An 18,672-nucleotide genomic window follows, 5' to 3' on the forward strand; every position below is an offset into this window, starting at 1 on the left:
ACTCATAGTTAAACAGGAAAACCTTTTGGATTCAAGGCTCTTACTTCGATTATAGTCCATTGTAAGTGAGTTCTCATTAGTTTTAAATAGGGCTATTCGAATCATAGAATCATAGAATCTCTACAGCGCAGAAGGAGGCCATTCGGCCCATCGAGCCTGCACTGACAATAATCCCATCCAGGCCCTATCAGGGCAGCACGGTGGCACAGTGGTTAGCACTGCTGCTTCACAGTGCCGGGGACCTGGGCTTGATTCCTGTCTGTGTGGAGTCTGTACGTTCTCCTCGTGTCTGCGTGAGTTTCCTCCGGGTGCTCCCGTTTCCTCCCACAGTCCAAAGATGTGCGGGTTAGGTTGATTGGCCATGCTAAATTGACCCTAGTGTCAGGGGGACTAGCAGGATAAATATGTGGGGTTACGGGAATAGGGCCTGTGGGATTGTGGTTGGTGCAGACCCGATGGGCCGAATGGCCTAAGTCTGTAGGGATTCTATGTATCCTATTCTATGCGTTCTATCCCTGTAACCCCACATACTTATCCTGCTAATCCCCCTGACACCAAGGGGCAATTCAGCATGGCCAATCAACCTAACCCGCACATCGTTGGATTGTGGGAGGAAACTGGAGCACCCGGAGGAAACCCACGCAGACACGGGGAGAATGTGCAAACTCCACACAGACAGTGACCCAAGCCGGGAATCGAACCCAGGTCCCCGGCACTGTGAGGCAGCAGTGCTAACCACTGTGCCACCGTGCCGCCCTACATTACATTATGATTTTTAAAATTCTCAGTGAATTGATCACTGATGTGAATGTTGTAGTGTTATTAAGCATCGATGTGGCTCAGTTGGCAATATCCTTCCCTCTGAGTTGGAAGGTTATGGCACGAAGATTTGAATAAATTGCCCAGGTTGGCAGATGAATGCTGTGCGGAGGGAGGGCTCCTGATACGTGTTCTGTTTGTCTTTTGGTTTCCAGATGTTTGTAATGATTGATCAGGGAAATCCCATTGGTGTAAAAGCTGTTTTGGGACTCCTGCGAGGTCTTCCACCTCCCCCCCCCTCAAAATAGGAGTGGGAAAATCCCTCCCCTCAGTATTCTGGAGAGATCTATCTTGCAAAGCTTGAATGTTTTAAGGGATTCATCTTCATTTTCAGCAGCAGTTCCACCTTCTTACTTCAACGGTGGGTCAGTGACATTGGGTGCCTTTTCAATATGGCGCCCGGACATGACAGCGGCCTGTCCCGCAGTGGAGTATGGCGTGAAACAGTGCATAATTAATGGGGTCGGGGCCAAAGGATCTGAAATGTTTTCTCGCCAACTTCCACATTCTCACACCCTAAACGTAAGAGAGTGACTAAATGAGCCAGAGAGCAGATGAGGAGGAATTCAATTAAAGCAATGAGTTGTTCGAATCTGCAATGAACTGTTTGAAATGATGGTGGAAACAGGTTCAACACTAACTTTCAAAAGGGAATGGAATAAATATTTCAAGGGAAAAACACTGCAGAGTTGCGTAGAAAGAACGAGGGAAATTGGATCACCCCTTTGTAGAGCTGACAAAGATATGATGTGCTGGATGATTCTCTGGGAAAATCCCAGCCTATGACTTATGATTCTATAGTTTGGATTTTCCTGTGAGCTTCAAGACCCCAATGTTGGGAATAAATAATGTCCCGAGACACCCCCCCCCCCCCCCTTACTAGGTGTGCACCCAACAGCATAATCTTCCCAGAAGCAGCCTCCTACTTGGCCATTTCCATGGTCTTCATCCTATTCAAGATGGCGGGCAGGCTGATGACTCAATCAGAGTGTTAGCTGCTCTATGGCCTTGTCAATACCACCGGGATCGGGTGTGTGTTTCTCTGGTGGGTCAGGGATCGTGGACGCACCTTAATGTGTGTTTTAAAATTAAAACTATTCGAGGTGAAGCCCTTAGATCCTCCCTAATTTCCTGGACCACACCTCCAAGCCAGACATCATGGGGCCAGGAAGATTCAGCCCTATGAATATGACTCAAGGAAAGAAAATTGTTGGAGTGTAGTAAAGGTTTAGCTGATTCACACAGGGTCAATCAGTGACCCCAGTCTCAAGCACCATCGTTTAATGCACTTGACACAACTTTGAATAGGCAACAAGCATTGGTGTGTTGGGGGTCACCCCATCCCAGGAATAAATGTTCATCAAGATAACCGACTGGGGTAAATTTTCTGAGTCCCTGGCAGTGTTGTTGGGTCCACAGAAGTGGCATCTAAGAAAATAGTGGGCATGATTCTTCCTACACCTGTGTGTAAGATGGAACCAAAGCCCCATGATTTTCCAATCCACGTTGTTGGGGGCAGGAAGATATCTGTAAAACCTTAGATCATTTGCTTAATAACCACATTGGTTGTTTCTTATTTGGTCAAATAGTGAACCTGAAGTCTTTACAGAAGTCCAGAGAATATGAATGCTTTTTGATGATGTACAGGTTGACTATTATACCAGTTTAAAATCATACAGTGCAGAAGAAGCTCTTCAGCCCATCGAGTCTGCACTGAGAAACACCTGAACTCCCACCTAATCCCATCTGCCAGTGCATGGCCCATAGCCCTGAATGTTTTGTGCCCGTGCCCATCCGGGTACTTTTTAAAGGATGTGAGGCAACCCACCTCTACCACCCTCCCAGGCAGCGCATTCCAGACCATCCTCTGGATAAAAAAGTTTTTCCTCACATCCCCCCTAAACCTCCTGCCCCTCACCTGTGTCCCCTTGTGACTGACCCTTCAACTAAGGGGAACAGCTCCAACGAAAGCAACCCAAGCCTATCCAACCTCTATTCACAACTTATATGTTCCATCCCAGACAACATCCTGGCGAATCTCCTCTGCACCTCCTCCAGTGCGTTCACGTCCTTTCCATAATGTAGCAACCAGAACTGCATACAGTACTCCTGCTGTGGCCTCACCAAAGTTCTATACAACTCCAACATGACCTCTCTGCTTCTGTAATCTATACCCCGATTGATAAAGGCGAGTGTCATATATACCTTTTTCACCACCTTATTAACCTGCCTTTCTGCCTTCAGAGATCTATGAACAAACACGCCAAGGTCCCTTTGTTCTTCAGAACCTCCCAGTGTCAGACCTGTCATAGTATATTTCTATGTCAAATGACTCGTTCCAAAGTGCATCACCTCACACTTTTCAGGGTTAAATTCTATCTGCCACTTATCCACCCATTTGACCATTGATGGTTTGAGTAATAAGGAGAGGCTGGATAGAACTGGGAGTTTTTTCACTGGAGCATAGAAGGCTGAGAGGTGATCTTGTAGAGGTCTATAAAATAATGAGGGGCACAGATCAGCTAGATAGTCAATATCTTTTCCCAAAGGTAGGGGAGTCTAAAACTAGAGGGCATAGGTTTAAGGTGAGAACATAGAACATAGAACAGTACAGCACAGAACAGGCCCTTCGGCCGACGATGTTGTGCCGAGCTTTATCTGAAACCAAGATCAAGCTATCCCACTCCCTATCATCCTGGTGCGCTCCATGTGCCTATCCAATGACCGCTTAAATGTTCCTAAAGTGGCTGACTCCACTATCACTGCAGGCAGTCCATTCCACACTCCAACCACTCTCTGCGTAAAGAACCTACCTCTGATATCCTTCCTGTATCTCCCACCACAAACCCGATAGTTATGCCCCCTTGTAATAGCTCCATCCACCCGAGGAAATAGTCTTTGAACGTTCACTCTATCTACCCCCTTCATCATTTTATAAACCTCTATTAAGTCTCCCCTCAGCCTCCTGCGCTCCAGAGAGAACAGCCCTAGCTCCCTCAACCTTTCCTCATAAGACCTACCCTCCAAACCAGGCAGCATCCTGGTAAATCTCTTCTGCACACTTTCCAGTGCTTCCACATCCTCCTTATAGTGAGGTGACCAGAACTGCACACGATATTCCAAATGTGGTCTCACCAAGGTCCTGTACAGTTGCAAGGGGAGGGGAGAGATACAAAAGTGTCCAGAGGGGCAACTTTTTCACACAGAGGGTGGTGAGTGTCTGGAATAAGCCGCCAGAGGTAGTAGTAGAGGCGGGTACAATTTTGTCTTTTAAAAAGCATTTAGAAAGTTACATGGCTAAGATGGGTATAGAGGGATGTGGGCCAAATGCGGGAAATTGGGACTAACTTAGGGGTTTAAAACAAAAGAAGGGCAGCTTGGACAAGTTGGGCCGAAGGGCCTGTTTCCATGCTGTAAACCTCTATGACTCTATCTTGTCTATATGTCTCTGTAACACAAGACACTCAACCTCACTGTTAACCACCCGGCCAAATCAAGGGTGACTGAGGTCACCCCTCAGTCTTCTCTGTTCCAATGAAAACAACCCAAACCTATCCAATCTCTCTTAATAACATAAATGTTCCATCCCAGGCAGCCCTCTCAAGTTATAAATAACACACCTGTTTGGTTATGGGATCTGATTTTGGTCATTGACCAATGAGATCATTGAGATGAGATTTCTCTCTGGAATAAAATGTAGATTTGCAGGAAATCACACTGTCTGCTATTAATCTACTTATTTCAAACTGTATTGGGTAGCGTAGCCCACTTGCTCTGTCACCCTCACAAAAACAAGTAATTTACGAGTGTAATAGAACCATTGGCTGGGGAATGAGGAGAATAGAAAATAATTCCCCAAGTGACATTAAGAAAACCATTAATTTAATTCAGAAAGCAAGTTACAGGTTTTCTATCATCATGAACTGAATTATTCCATAGCATCCCATCATGAAGAAGTGACAAAAATGATTGACAAGGGAAGGGCTGTGGATGTTGTCTACATGGACTTTAGTAAAGCATTTGACAAGGTCCATCATGGCAGGCTGGTGCAAAAGATTAAATCTCATGGGATCAGCGATGAACGAACTAGATGGATTCAGAACTAACTTGGTCATAGAAGACAGAGGGTAGCGGCGGAAGGGTGTTTTTCCTGAATGGAGGTCTGTAACTAGTGGTGTTCCGCAGGGATCAGTGCTGGGACCTCTGCTGTTTGTAATATATATGAATGACTTGGAAGGAAATGTAGCTGGTCTGATTAGCAAGTTTGCGGATGATACTAATATTGGCGAGTTGCGGATAGTGATGAAGATTGTCAGAGAATACAGCAGGATATAGATCGACTGGAAAATTGGGCGGAGAAATGGCAGATGGAATTTAATCCGGACAAATGCAAGGTGATGCATTTTGGTAGATCCAATTCAGTTGGAAGCTATAAAATAAATGGCAGAACAATCAAGAGCATTGACACACACAGAGATCTGGGAGTACAGGTCCACAGATCCTTAAAAGCGGCAGCACAGGTGGAAAAGGTGGTGAAGAAAGCATATAGAATGCTTGTCTTCCTCGGGCGGGATATCAAGTATAAAAGTTGGCAAATTATGTTACAGTTGTATAAAACGTTGGTTCGGACACATTTGGAATACTGCGTCCAATTCTGGTCACTGCACTACCAGAGGGACGTGGAGGCTTTGGAGAGAGTGCAGAAAAGCTTTACCAGGATGTTGCCTGGGTGGAGGGTATTAGCTATGAGGAGGGATTGAATAAACTGGGATTGTTCTCCCTGGAAAGACGAAGGCTGAGGGGCAACTTGACAGAAGTTTATAAAATTATGAGGGGTATAGATAGGGTGAACAGTTGGAAGCTTTTTCCCAGGGCAGAAATGGCAATTACAAGGGGGCACAAGTTCAAGATAAGGGGGCAAAGGTTCAGTGAAGATGTGCAGGGGAAGTTAATTACATAGAGGGTGGTGGGGGCCTGGAACACATTGCCAAGTGAGGTGGTTGAGGCAGATACGTTAGCACATTTAAGACTTATCTTGATGGGCATATGAACAAATGGGGAATAGAAGGATATAAGTGGTTGGTTTTGATAGGTAAATATGATTGGCACAGGCTTGGAGGGCCTGCGCTGTTCTTTGTTCACTCCGTAGCCCATTATTGGAGTACTCAGCTAATAAGATATAATGTACATTCTACTATTTAAATTTCAGTGCTTCGAAAGGGTGAAATGGAATAGTATGTTATCCACGATTACATGATAGTCTCTTTCTAATCATGTTAAAAAAATGTTTTCAAAACCAGTACTGCGCATTGTATCAACCGGTTAGTGGCAGTGAATGTAATGTGTGCCGTAAAACAAGGGCAACTCTGATCCACTCAGAAACCCAAACCTCAAATCATAGACGCCCAACTTACTATCGAGGTAGATTCTGTAAAATCTGCATCGCCTGACGTACAAGTCATGTGTCAAATGTCTTGTCATGTCACGAGATCGATAGAGTGCGTGGTAGGTGGTGTTTACGTGGGTTCAAAATGGCGATACCGTACTTTGAAGTTATCTCTGAGGTTTGTAATTGAAAATACTTTCTGAACTTTTCAGCGATTGTTAAGTTTGCTCTGTGGACTTGATGCTGTCTTGTGCAGGTTGGGTTTGTATCAGAGAGGATTGAGCACCACAGAATCAGGATATGTACATTGCTTTAGATACAAGTGACCTATCACTGAATTACCTGAAAATGAATGATTCTATTTATGCCATTGTTTGCAATGATTAAGTGTTTTAGCAATTTGTAATGCTCTCTCCACCTAATTTTAAAGTGTAAAGAACAAATGTGTTGCGGTGTCTTCAACAGATTTTGTTCTGCCTAGTTAATGTCATCAGACATCACAAGTTCCAGTGTTACATAAGTAAATACAAAGATGAGTGTGCGTCTTGTGATAAAGATCAATTTTTAAAATTGGCTTCACTAGCGAGGGTTGCCTACACGGGTTTTATATCTTATCAGCTGAAGGATCTACACAAAGCGGCTGTTCGCACACAGTGGTCATCTTCAGCAGACCTAGCCATGAATTTAACAAGCCTTTCTGTCGGTGTCTATTTCTCAGCCTAACGCTGCAGTTTGCTTTGCGAGAAATCTCTGTTGCATTCCACTAAACGTTCGCGATTACCGAGGTTTCAGCTGCAATCTACTTTTCGTGAATGGTGTGTTCTTTATATTTCAAAGTGGCCCGCCGTAAACTGCTGTTGTGCTTATATTTTGGAAACCCAAACTTAAACTGAGGCAAGCATTTTGATTGTAGCTGTCAGACATTTTAGGAGCGAGGGGTTTGTTTGCCAGCACCTTCAGAGAATAAAGTTCAGCAGGTTCTTGTTCAGAGCAGAAAGGTTTCTCCAGTCTTTTTGTGCATTTGCCACGAACGTAAAATAAGGAAATATCACTTTAAGGAACAACATATATATTTCTATGTATATCATATACTGCCAGTAGAATGATCATCTGAAACAATCTGACCAGCCTGGATTATGAGGGACAGGTTATTACTTTGATCAAATGGAGGAGGTGTAGTAACATTTACTTTTCCAATGTTTCAACAAGTTTATCCAGGGAGCAACTGATACATAACAGCTGGGAAGGTCCAGATATCAAACCCTAGTCGACATTAGCTGATCTCAACTGGGAGATAGAGTTGCAACAATTCACATCATAGCTTTTAGGTTAGGAAAGGAGAAACCAGTCTCACTTCTCATTGTTATTCAGTGAAGTGTGTGTGTGTGTGTGAACATAAGGAAAATAATTCAAATCATGCTAACATGTGGGCAGCACAGTGGTTAGCACTGCTGCCTCATAGCGCCAGGGGCCGGATTCAATTCTCGGCTTGGGTCACTGTCTGTGCAGAGTCTGCACATTCTCCCCATGTCTGTGTGGGTTTCCTCCAGGTGCTCCGGCTTCATCCCACAGTCCGAAAGCCGTGCTGGTTAGGTGCATTGGCCATGCTAAATTCTCCCTCAGTGTACCCAAACTGGCGCTGGAGTGTGGCAACTAGGGGATTTTCGCAGTAACTTTATTGCAGTGTTAATGTAAGTCTACTTGTGACACTAATGAATAAACTTAAATGGTGCTTTTCAGAGACTTGCAGCATTCTAAATTACTAAGTGTTTGAGTTATCTGGAAGGCTCCTTGTCCTGGAGCAGTACATTTGCGCTATAGCCTCCAGTAAATGTATGTATCGTGTTGTCAAGTCAGGATGGACAATTCCAGCATTTCCTGCTTAGCAGACATAAGCAAAATACTGCACATGCTGGAAATCTGAAATAAAAACGGAGAATGTTGGAAATACTGAGCAGAATGTTTGAGGTCAATGATCTTTTATCAGGACTTCATATCCATCAGATCGTGTTACTTCGGATTTGGTGAAATGTGGGTTTCCGACTCAGTTGAGAGTGCTTCTTTTTAATACAGTGCAGTAATAAGCAAAAGTACTGTCAAAGTATAGGGAGGTCAGTTTAGCACAGTTGGCTGGAGAGTTGGTTAGTGATGCTGAGTGATGCCAACAGGATGGGTTCAATTCCCATGCCGACTGAGGTTACTCACTGCCTTCTCAATCTTGCCCCTCGCCTGAGGGTGTGGTAATCCTCAGGTTAAAATTCACCACTAGTCTCGACTAATTGTCATCTGGGACTATGGCAACTTTACCTTCCACTATCAAAGGAGAATCTGATATATATCAATGTGTGTATGATTGAGCATGGGAATTTAACCGGAATATAATATTTATGTGTTGTTAATTTAATCATCACCTTGGTGTAACTGCTTTGGCATGAAATAAAGCTAATGAGGTAACCATCAAAAAGAACATAAGAAATAGGAGCAGGAGTAGGCCATCTAGCCCCTCGAGCCTGCCCCGCCATTCAATAAGATCATGGCTGATCTGAAGTGGATCAGTTCCACTTACCCGCCTGATCCTTATAACCCCTAATTCCCTTACCGATCAGGAATCCATCTATCCATGATTTAAACATATTCAACGAGGTAGCCTCCACCACTTCAGTGGCAGAGAATTCCAGAGATTCACCACCCTCAGAGAAGAAGTTCCTCCTCAACTCTGTCCTAAACTGACTCCCCTTTATTTTGAGGCTGTGCCCTCTAGTTCTAGCTTCCTTTCTAAGTGGAAAGAATCTCTCCACCTCTACCCTATCCAGCCCCTTCATTATCTTATAGGTCTCTATAAGATCCCTCCTCAACCTTCTAAATTCCAACGAGTACAAACCCAATCTGCTCATTCTCTCCTCATAATCAACACCCCTCATCTCTGGTATCAACCTGGTGAACCTTCTCTGCACTCAAAGACAGTAGGACAAGTGTGGAAGACAAAGATTCCAGCAATGATATTATCCTTATGTAATATGGCAGTTAATTTAGGATCAATAATTAGGGATTGAAGAAATATTTCGCCACTTTTTATTCATCTACTTTTAGAGTGAGGGAGAAAACTTGCAAGTGTTTTCATAGAAATCATAGGATCCCTGCAGTGCTGAAGGAGGCCATTCAGCCCATTGGGTCTGCACCGACCACAATCCCACCCAAGCCCCACATCCACAACCCTACATATTCACCCTTATTATTAACTTAGCTAACATAATAGACGGAGGAACCTTCTATGAATGTGTTAAATGTCGGTGTTATTCACAATCGTGATTTAGGTACTGGACAATAGACAGTCAGGTAATTGGCTCTGTTGTAATCTCATGTGCCTGAAGTGAGCTTATTAATATTGTTGATCAATTATTATTTGGGACATTTTGCTGCTATGAATTTATTTTTAATGTGTCTTTGAAGAAGATTAGCAAAAGGAAGCAAGTACCCACCAGGATATCTTTATTACACATTCCCAATGTGCTGTCTTAGGTCCAGTAAATTTCATAACCTCTGTAGTAGTGGTGATAAGTGCATGTATTCTAGATAAGCAAAATACCCTTGTGCATTTTCCGTAGCGATGTCAATCCCAGGCAGAATCAGGAGAGTGAGCCAAATTCATCACAGATCTGTACACAGTAGGGCTACACTTTCTCCATTTATATGTAATTACATCATAAAACCATTTATTAAGGATTGTGCTTCGAATTTTATTACACAAAGCACAAAGGGGGCATCTTTGCCCTCTGGTGACATAAGTATGGATTGGGTTGTCAGAAGATGCTCAATTTCACCATGAAACATAATAGATCCCATCAAATTCAGCTCCTCAGTGGAACAATAAGTTCTCAAAATTTGACTGCAATGTACTGTTAGTTCCTGTTGTTTTTTTCTCTATTCAATTATGGGATGTGGGATAGGCCAGTATTTATTGCTTATCATTACTTCACTTGAGACGATGGTGGCAAGCTGCCGTCTTGAACAGCTACTTTCCCTGTGGTGTAAATACACCCACAGTGCCATTAGGGAGGGAATTCCAAGAATTTGATATAGCCATTGTGAAGGAACAGCGATATAGTTCCAAGTCAGGATGATGAGTGACTTGAAAGGGAACTTCCAGGTGTGGTGTTCCCATGCATCTGCTGCCCTTGTCTTTTTAGATTGTAGCTGTAGTGTTTCAGGACGATGCTGCCTAAGGAACCATGGTGAGTTCATGTAGTGCATCTTGTAGATGGTACACAGAGCTGCAACTGTTCATCAGTGGTGGAGGGAGTGGATGTTTGTGGACGTGGTGCCAATCAGGCGGGATGCTTTGTCCTGGATGGTGTCAAGCTTATTGAATGTTTGAGCTTCATTCATCCGGGTGAGTGGAGAATGCAGCACAGTGGCACAGTGGTTAGCACTGCTGCCTCATGGTGCCAAGAACCCAGTTTCAATTCCGGCTTCGGTTCACTGTCTGTATGGAGTTTGCACGTTCTCTCCATGTCTGCGTGGGTTTCCACTGGGTGCTCCGGTTTCCTCCCACGGTCTAAAGATGTGTGGGCTAGGTATCAGGGGGACTAGCAGGGTGAATACTTGGCGTTATGGGGATAGGGCCTGGGTGGGATTGTTGTCAGTGCAGACTTGATGGGCCAAATGGCCTCCTGCACTGTAAGGATTCTATGAAAATTCCAGTGCCAGGAACCCGGGTTCAATTCCAGCCTCGGTTCACTGTCTGTGTGGAGTTTGCACGTTCTCCCTGTGTCTGCGTGGGTTTCCTCCGGATGCTCCGGTTTCCTCCCACAGATTGAAAGACGTGCTGGTTAGGTGCATTGACCCATACAGGTGCTGGAGTGTGGCGACTAGGGGAATTTCACAGTAACTTTATTGCAGTGCTAATGTAAGCCTTACTTGTGACTAATAAATAAACTTTAACTTTAACTTTAAAAAAATTCCATGACACTCCTAGCTTGTGTCTTGTAGATGGTGGGTAGGCTTTGGGAGTCAGGAGGTGAGTTACTCACTGCAGGATTTCCAGTCTCTGACCCGCTCTTGTAACCACAGTATTTATATGGCCGGTACAGATCAATTTCTGGTTAATAGTAACCCACAGGATGTTGGTAGTGGGGAATTCAGCGATTGTTACCCCACTGGATGTCAAGGGGCAATGGTTGAAGTAAAATTATTTTCAGTGATGATATTATGCAACTTCCTGTCTCCAAATTTCTATTTTAGGCTGTCAGTAACTTTGAAAACACTACAAATGTGTGTCATGGAAGTCATGAAAACCTTTATCAGTATTATTATTTTTAGCTATTATTCTGCACTGTAATATCAGGTGCAAGCACTAAATGATGTAACTGAAAAGTATTGCTGTCATTCACAAAGGTGAATGGTTTTTAGGTGTCCCAATCACCAACAATCTGTCTTGGTCCCCCCATGCCGACACTATAGTTGAGAAAGCTCACTAACGTCTCTACTTTCTCAGAAGACTAAGGAAATTTGGCATGTCAGCTATGACTCTCACCAACTTTTACAGATGCACCATAGCAAGCATTCTTTCTGGTTGTATCACAGCTTGGTATGTTTCTTGCTCTGCCCAAGATCGCAAGAAACTACAAAAGGTCGTAAATATAGCCCAATCTATCACGCAAACCAGCCTCCCATCCATTGACTCTGTCTATGCTTCCCGCTGCCTCAGCAAAGCAGCCAGCATAATTAAGGACTCCACACACCCTGGACATTCTCTCTTCCACCTTCTTCCGTTGGGAAAAAAATACACAAGTCTGAGATGACGTACCAACCAACTCAAAAACAGCTTCTTCCCTGCTGCAGTCAGACTTTTGAATGGACCTACCTCGCATTAAGTTGATCTTTCTCCACACCCTAGCTATGACTGTGACACTACATTCTGCACTCTCTCCTTGCCTTCCTTATGTACGGTATGCTTTGTCTGTTTAGCGCGCAAGAAACAATACTTTTCACTGTATACTAATACTGTGAAAATAATAAATCAAATCAAACAAAATTGATGTTTCAGTGGTCTGAAGAAAGGAAGTTATTTTATTGAACCTACTTAGGGGATTCCCAACATGAAGGACAAAGTATCTGAAGAGATCTGAAAACTACTTCTTTTACATCTGCAAGTGTTAAAGTGCCCTTCACATTTGTGCCCACACCAAATAAAATTGGGCCAAAAAGTGTTTTTTAACAATAAGAAAGATAAAGTGACTAACATAAATTGGATCTTCAATGTATCGCTCTTGAATGGCAGCTTTATTCCCACCAATGCCAAATACTTAAAGACAACACTCTCGGTTTTATCTTCAATGAGTTACATGTGGTCTTTCTCACTTGTGAGGTTCAAACCTATTCATCAGCACTATATTCTGAACTCACTTTTCATATGAATTCCTTATGAGTGAAGACAATTGTTACGTATGTGATATTTAGAACATTAACATTGATTTGATTGAAATTTTCAAAATATTAAGGGGAATAGATGGAGCATATAGAGAGAATCTACTGTTGGTTAGAGTCTGGGACTTAGGGGCATAATCTAAAAATTACAAATTATGAAACACTTCTACATGCCAGGTGTAGCAGAAGTTTGGAACTCTCTCCCAACTCTCTCTCCATCTCACGGGATCCAGGGTGAGGTATCTAAATGGATACAAAATTGGCTTCTTGACAGAAGCCAGAGGGTGGTTGTAGAAAGTTGTTTTTCAAACTGGAGGCCTGTGACCAGCGGTGTGCCTCAGGGATCAGTGCTGGGCCCACTGTTATTTGTCATTTATATTAATGATTTGGATGAGAATATAGGGGGCATGGTTAGTAAGTTTGCAGATGACACCAAGATTGATGGCATGGTGGACAGTGAGGAAGGTTATCTCCAATTGCAGCGGGATCTTGATCAATTGGGCCAGTGGGCTGACGAATGGCAGATGGACTTTAATTTAGACAAATGCGAGGTAATGCATTTTGGTAGATTGAACCAGGGCAGGATTTACTCAGTTAATGGTAGGGTGTTGGGGAGAGTTACAGAACAAAGAGATCTAGGGGTACATGTTCATAGCTCCTTGAAAGTGGAGTCACAGGTGGACGGAGTGGTGAAGAAGGCATTTGGCATGCTTGGTTTTATCGGTCAGAACATTGAATACAGGAGTTGGGACATCTTGTTAAAGTTGTACAAGACATTGGTAAGGCCACACTTGGAATACTGTGTGCAATTCTGGTCACCCTATTATAGAAAGGATATTATTAAACTAGAAAGAGTGCAGAAAAAATTTACTAGGATGTTACCGGGACTTGATGGATTGAGTTATAAGGAGAGGCTGAATAGACTGGGACTTTTTTCTCTGGAGTGTAGGAGGCTGAGGGGTGACCTTATAGAGGTCTATAAAATAATGAGGGGCATAGACAAGGTAGATAGTCAATATCTTTTCCCAAAGGTAGGGGAGTCTAAAAGTAGAGGGCATAGGTTTAAGGTGAGAGGGGAGAGATACAAAAGTGTCCAGAGGGGCAAGTTTTTCACACAGAGAGTGGTGAGTGTCTAGAACAAGCTGCCAGAGACAGTAGTAGAGGCGGGTACAATTTTATCTTTTAAAAAGCATTTAGATAGTTACATGGGTAAGATGGGTATAGAGGGATATGGGCCAAATGTGGGCAATTGGGATTAGTTTAGGGTTTTTTTTAAAATGGGTGGCATGGACAAGTTGGGCCGAAGGGTCTGTTTCCATGCTGTAAACCTCTATGACTCTATGTAATGTGTTTGGCATTGGGGTAGGCGGTGACCAAGTGGTATTATCGCTAGACTATTAATCCAGAAACTCGGCTAATGTTCTGGGGACCTGGGTTCAAGCCCTGCCACAGCGGAATTTGAATTCAATAAAAAATATCTGGAATTAAGAATCTACTGATGCCCATGAAACCATTGTCGGAAAAACCCATCTGGTTCAGTAATATCCTTGAGGGAAGGAAATCTTCCGTCCTTACATGGTCTGGTCTACATGTGATTCCAGAGCCACAGCAATATGGTTGACTCTCACCTGCCCTCGGGCAACTAGGGACAGGCAATAAATGCTGGCCAGCCAGCGACGCCCATGTCCCACAAATGAATAAACAAAAAGAAGATGTTGGAATTAAACATAGAAGCACGTGCTATTGAATAGAAAAATGTCAGGGAGATCTTTAGCCTGTGCCATCTTGATCCATGGCCTGAGATGTGCCTTGTTAAAATGATATCTTTCTTTGTTTCTCTAACAGAAACCTGTGCAGCCTGTGGACGATCCCTATGGTACAAATGCTGTTGTTGCTTTTGGAACCTTTTCTGTCCCATTAGCAGAAATGTACCCTGAAAGTACACATTCAGAGTAAGTATAGCTGCTTTGTGTGTTGTCATGTTGTCTTCAGGCGCACAGTGTAGTTTTGTTAAATGAATAGAAACAAGTTCACTACGCTCGGAATTCCTCGTCTCACTCCTTGCAATTGCCCCTATTTCTCCTGAAGCTCCGTAATTGTGCTCACAGTCAGCGATGTGGCAGGGGAGCAGCATTCTATCATTTCTTTTCTGCGCATGCGCAGTTGGAGGCTCCAATCGGAGCTGCAGGGTTTCGGGTGGGTTAAGCTCCACCCAAGGCTTGTGCAGCGCGATTCGGAATCGCTGATATTTTTTCAGGCAGAGTGCGTATGGGGGATCCTCAGAATGGGTCTAAAAGTCGGATCTGAAACACTCCCAGTTTCAAATCCGTCCAGCACTTAGAATCAAAATGGTAAAATAGGGTCCCATATCTCATGCAAATTACCATTCTTCCTGGATGATCTTAGACCTGTGTGCATGTGCATGTGCGTGCGCTCGTGCGCTGCGTGTTGTGTATATGTGTGTGTGTAGATTCCTTCTGCATTGAATCCAAACCTGTCTCCACCCGGTATCCAGTACATGCCCTTTCTAGCAGATGCACCATGATGATAAAGAACAAGAATCCTGTTAGATTTCTCTCTCCTCTCCCCCTTTCCTAACTGAAATCTTTACTGTCCTAACACCTATCAGCAGATAACTCAACACGGACTGAAGATCAAACCAGGTATCTCCCTGGTTTGAGATTTAAACCCTGTATCGTATCCCACATAAAGTATGGTTATTTCCACTTCTATCGTAACCAATACCTCAAAACCTCACTCACTCACACAGCTGGGGATTTTATTCATACTTTTGTAACATACAAGCTTAACTTCAGCAATACTTGTCTCCAATGCTCCAACCTACATAAACTCTAATAAGTCAGAAACATCACCAATCCCACACCAGTAGCACACTGGCACCTATCCATCCAGAAACTCTGTTCTCACAAATATAACCAAGCTCACTGTCTTCCAATTCATTGGATTCAAAATCCTGATCTTCATTAATCATTACCTCTGTTCATAAAATCATAAAATCCTTACAGCAAAGAAGGAGGCCATTCAGCCCATCCAGTCTGTCCGACAGAACATCTTAACCAAACCCTATCCCCGCAACCCCGAATATTTACCCCGCTAATTCCCCTAACCTATCTTGGGACAATAAGGGACAATTTAGGATGACTAATCCACCCAGCCTGCACATCTTTGGAGTGTAGTAGGAAACCGGAGCACCCGGAGGAAACTCACGCAGACACAGGGAGAATGTGCAAACTCCACACAGTCACCCAAGGGCGGAATTGATGCTGGGTCCCTGGCGCTGTGAGGCAGCAGTGTTAACCATTGTGCCTCGTGCTGCTCCATTGCCTTGCGCAAGTCTAAATTCACCATTTCCTCCAGCCCTATGTCCCATCCTGGTCTCCTGAATCTTCAGTGTCCGGCCTCCTGCTCTTCCCCCTTTCCCAATTTTCCAACATTGGACATTGAGACTTCTCTGCTCTATTCCCTGGAATTCACCCGGATCTCTTCCCATTTCAAAAGCTTTATATCCAACTACGCCTTTGATCACATCCCTTTAAGGTGAGATAGTGAGACAGTGGTAATGTTACTGGGCTAGTAATCCAGAGGCCCAGGCAACTATTCTGGGGACGTGTGTTCAAATCCCACCACGGCAGCTGGAGTATAAAGCTAGTCTCAGTAATGGGTCTGTGAAGCTATCTTCGATTGTGGTAAATCTGGTTCACTCATGTCCTTTTAAGGAAGGAAATCTGTCGTCCTTATGTGGTCTGACCTACATGTGACTCCAGACTCACAGCAATGTGGTTGACTCTTAACTGTCTTCTGGAATGGCCTAGCAAGGCACACAGTTCCAGGGCAGTTACAGATGGGCAACAAATGCTGGCCTTGCCAGCGAAACCCAAGTCCCAAAAAAGAATAAAGAAAAAAAGCACTACTCCATCCATTGCTGGACACCTCATAGAATCATAGAAACCCTACAGTACAGAAAGAGGCCATTCGGCCCATCGAGTCTGCACTGACCACAATTCCACCCATACCCTACCCCCATATCCATACATATTTTACCCGCTAATCCCCCAAACCTACGCATCCCAGGACACTAAGGGGCAATTTTAGCATGGCCAATCAACCTAACCCTCACATCTTTGGACTGTGGGAGGAAACCGGAGCACCCGGAGGAAACCCACGCAGACACGAGGAGAATGTGCAAACTCCACACAGACAGTGACCCAAGCCGGGAATCGAACCCAGGTCCCTGGAGCTGTGAAGCAGCAGTGCTAACCACTGTGCTACCGTGCCGCCCTCTGCTCCTCTTTCTCTTGTTCTCTTGTGTCTCATTGGAGTGTTCACTCCATTAAATGATCTACATAACTGCAAACACACGCATAGAATTACAGCAAAGAAGGAGGCTATTTGGCCCATCCCATCCATGCTGCCAATATGAGAAAGCTAGTCCACATGTCTCTCCAAATCATGTTTGTTATTAAATAGCAGCATACGTTGCGGTATGTTTGAGGTTACAGGGATAGGGCGGGGAGAGGGCCTGGGTAAGATACTTTGTCAGAGAGGTGGGGCAGACCCGATGGCCCAAATAGCCTCCTTGCACGGTGGCACAGTGGTTAGCACTGCTGCCTCACAGGGACTTGGGTTCAATTCCTGGCTTGGGTTGCTGTCTGTGTGGAGTTTGCACGTCTTCCCCATGGTTGTGTGGGTTTCCTTCGGGTGCTCCGGTTTCCTCTCACAGTCCGAAGGACATGTTGGTTAGGTGCATTGGCCATGCAAAATTCTCCCTCAATGTATCCTGTTCCTGTGCTGTATTGCCTGTTCCTGTGCTGTATTGTTCTTTGTTCTTTAGAGGGATACAAAAGAATGGTCCAGTGGGCACATGAGCAGCGCAGGCTCGGAGGGCCGAAGGGCCTGTTCCTGTGCTGTATTGTTCTTTGTTCTTTGTACCCGAACAGGTGCCGGAGTGTGGTGTCTAGGGGATTTTCACAATAACTTCACTGCAGTGTTAATGTAAGCCTACTTGTGACACTAATAAATAAACTTAAACTTCTGCACTGTAAGAATTCGATGATCCTTTGATTACTAACTGAACCATCAAGGAGAGACATCCGTACCTTAAAAAATATAGATCTTAGTTTAAAAGTCAAATGCTGATGACTTCACCTATCCTAAAGCCGTGGTGAAGCTCAACAATGAAAGATCACTGCAGCAACTCGGGAGCATCTGAGTTCATGGCTTTTTCCTCTATTATTAATTTCCTTTATGTGGTTAGGTGAGGAACTCCACCAATTCCAGCTTGCTGTTAGAATAATAACAACAGCTTCAACAGACAGCAAAGTTAATCTGAATTCTCTGTATTTGATGTTTGGAAAGGTGATAAACCTCTCTGTTAAAATGAAACTGAACAATGGTTTCACTGTTCGTCTCCTGTAGAGAATGGGTATTTGTGTCAGTAACATATTTCTCACTTCCACCAGTGAATAAAGAATTCAGTTAAGGAACACTGGGGCATAACTGTAACTTTTGGGGATCGGCTGTGACAAGGAATGATCAGATCAGTTGCCCTTGTTACCACTCTCCCAATTTTCATTCTGTTAACTTCAATAGAAAAAAAAATGAGGAGATCATAGAAACCTGACAGTGCAGAGGGAGGCCATTCGGCCCATCGAGTTTGCACTGACCTTCTGACAGAGGATCTAACCCAGCTCTATCCCTGTAACCCCAGGTATTTACCCTGCTAACCCCCCCCCCCCCCTAACCTACGCATCTTGGGACACTAAGGGATAATTTAACATGACCAATCTACCTAACCTGCACATCTTTGGATTGTGGGAGGAAGCCAGAGCACCCGGGGGAAACCCACGTGGGGAAGATGTGATAGGGGTGGAAGCAGATTCAATAATAACTGTCGAAACGGAATTGGATGAATACTTAAAAAGGGAGAAAAATATGCAGTGTTACAGGGAAAGAGCAGGGACTAACTAACAGGCATGATCAGTCGAATGGCCTCCATCTGTGCTGCTTTAGTCTTCAATCAT

General features: G+C 44.1%; 1 long non-coding RNA gene across 1 annotated transcript in view; it reads left to right on the forward strand.

Annotated features, from left to right (window-relative positions):
• The window catches only part of LOC144501899 (uncharacterized), a 66,359-nt gene that overhangs the window by 47,257 nt on the left and 430 nt on the right, over positions 1–18,672 (forward strand). Inside the window, exon 2 of the long non-coding RNA XR_013499217.1 lies at positions 14,477–14,583. This is a non-coding gene — a long non-coding RNA (uncharacterized LOC144501899). The remainder of the gene's footprint in view (positions 1–14,476; positions 14,584–18,672) is intronic.

This window comes from Mustelus asterias, chromosome 12 (assembly GCF_964213995.1).
Source record: "Mustelus asterias chromosome 12, sMusAst1.hap1.1, whole genome shotgun sequence".
Taxonomy (NCBI): domain Eukaryota; kingdom Metazoa; phylum Chordata; class Chondrichthyes; order Carcharhiniformes; family Triakidae; genus Mustelus; species Mustelus asterias.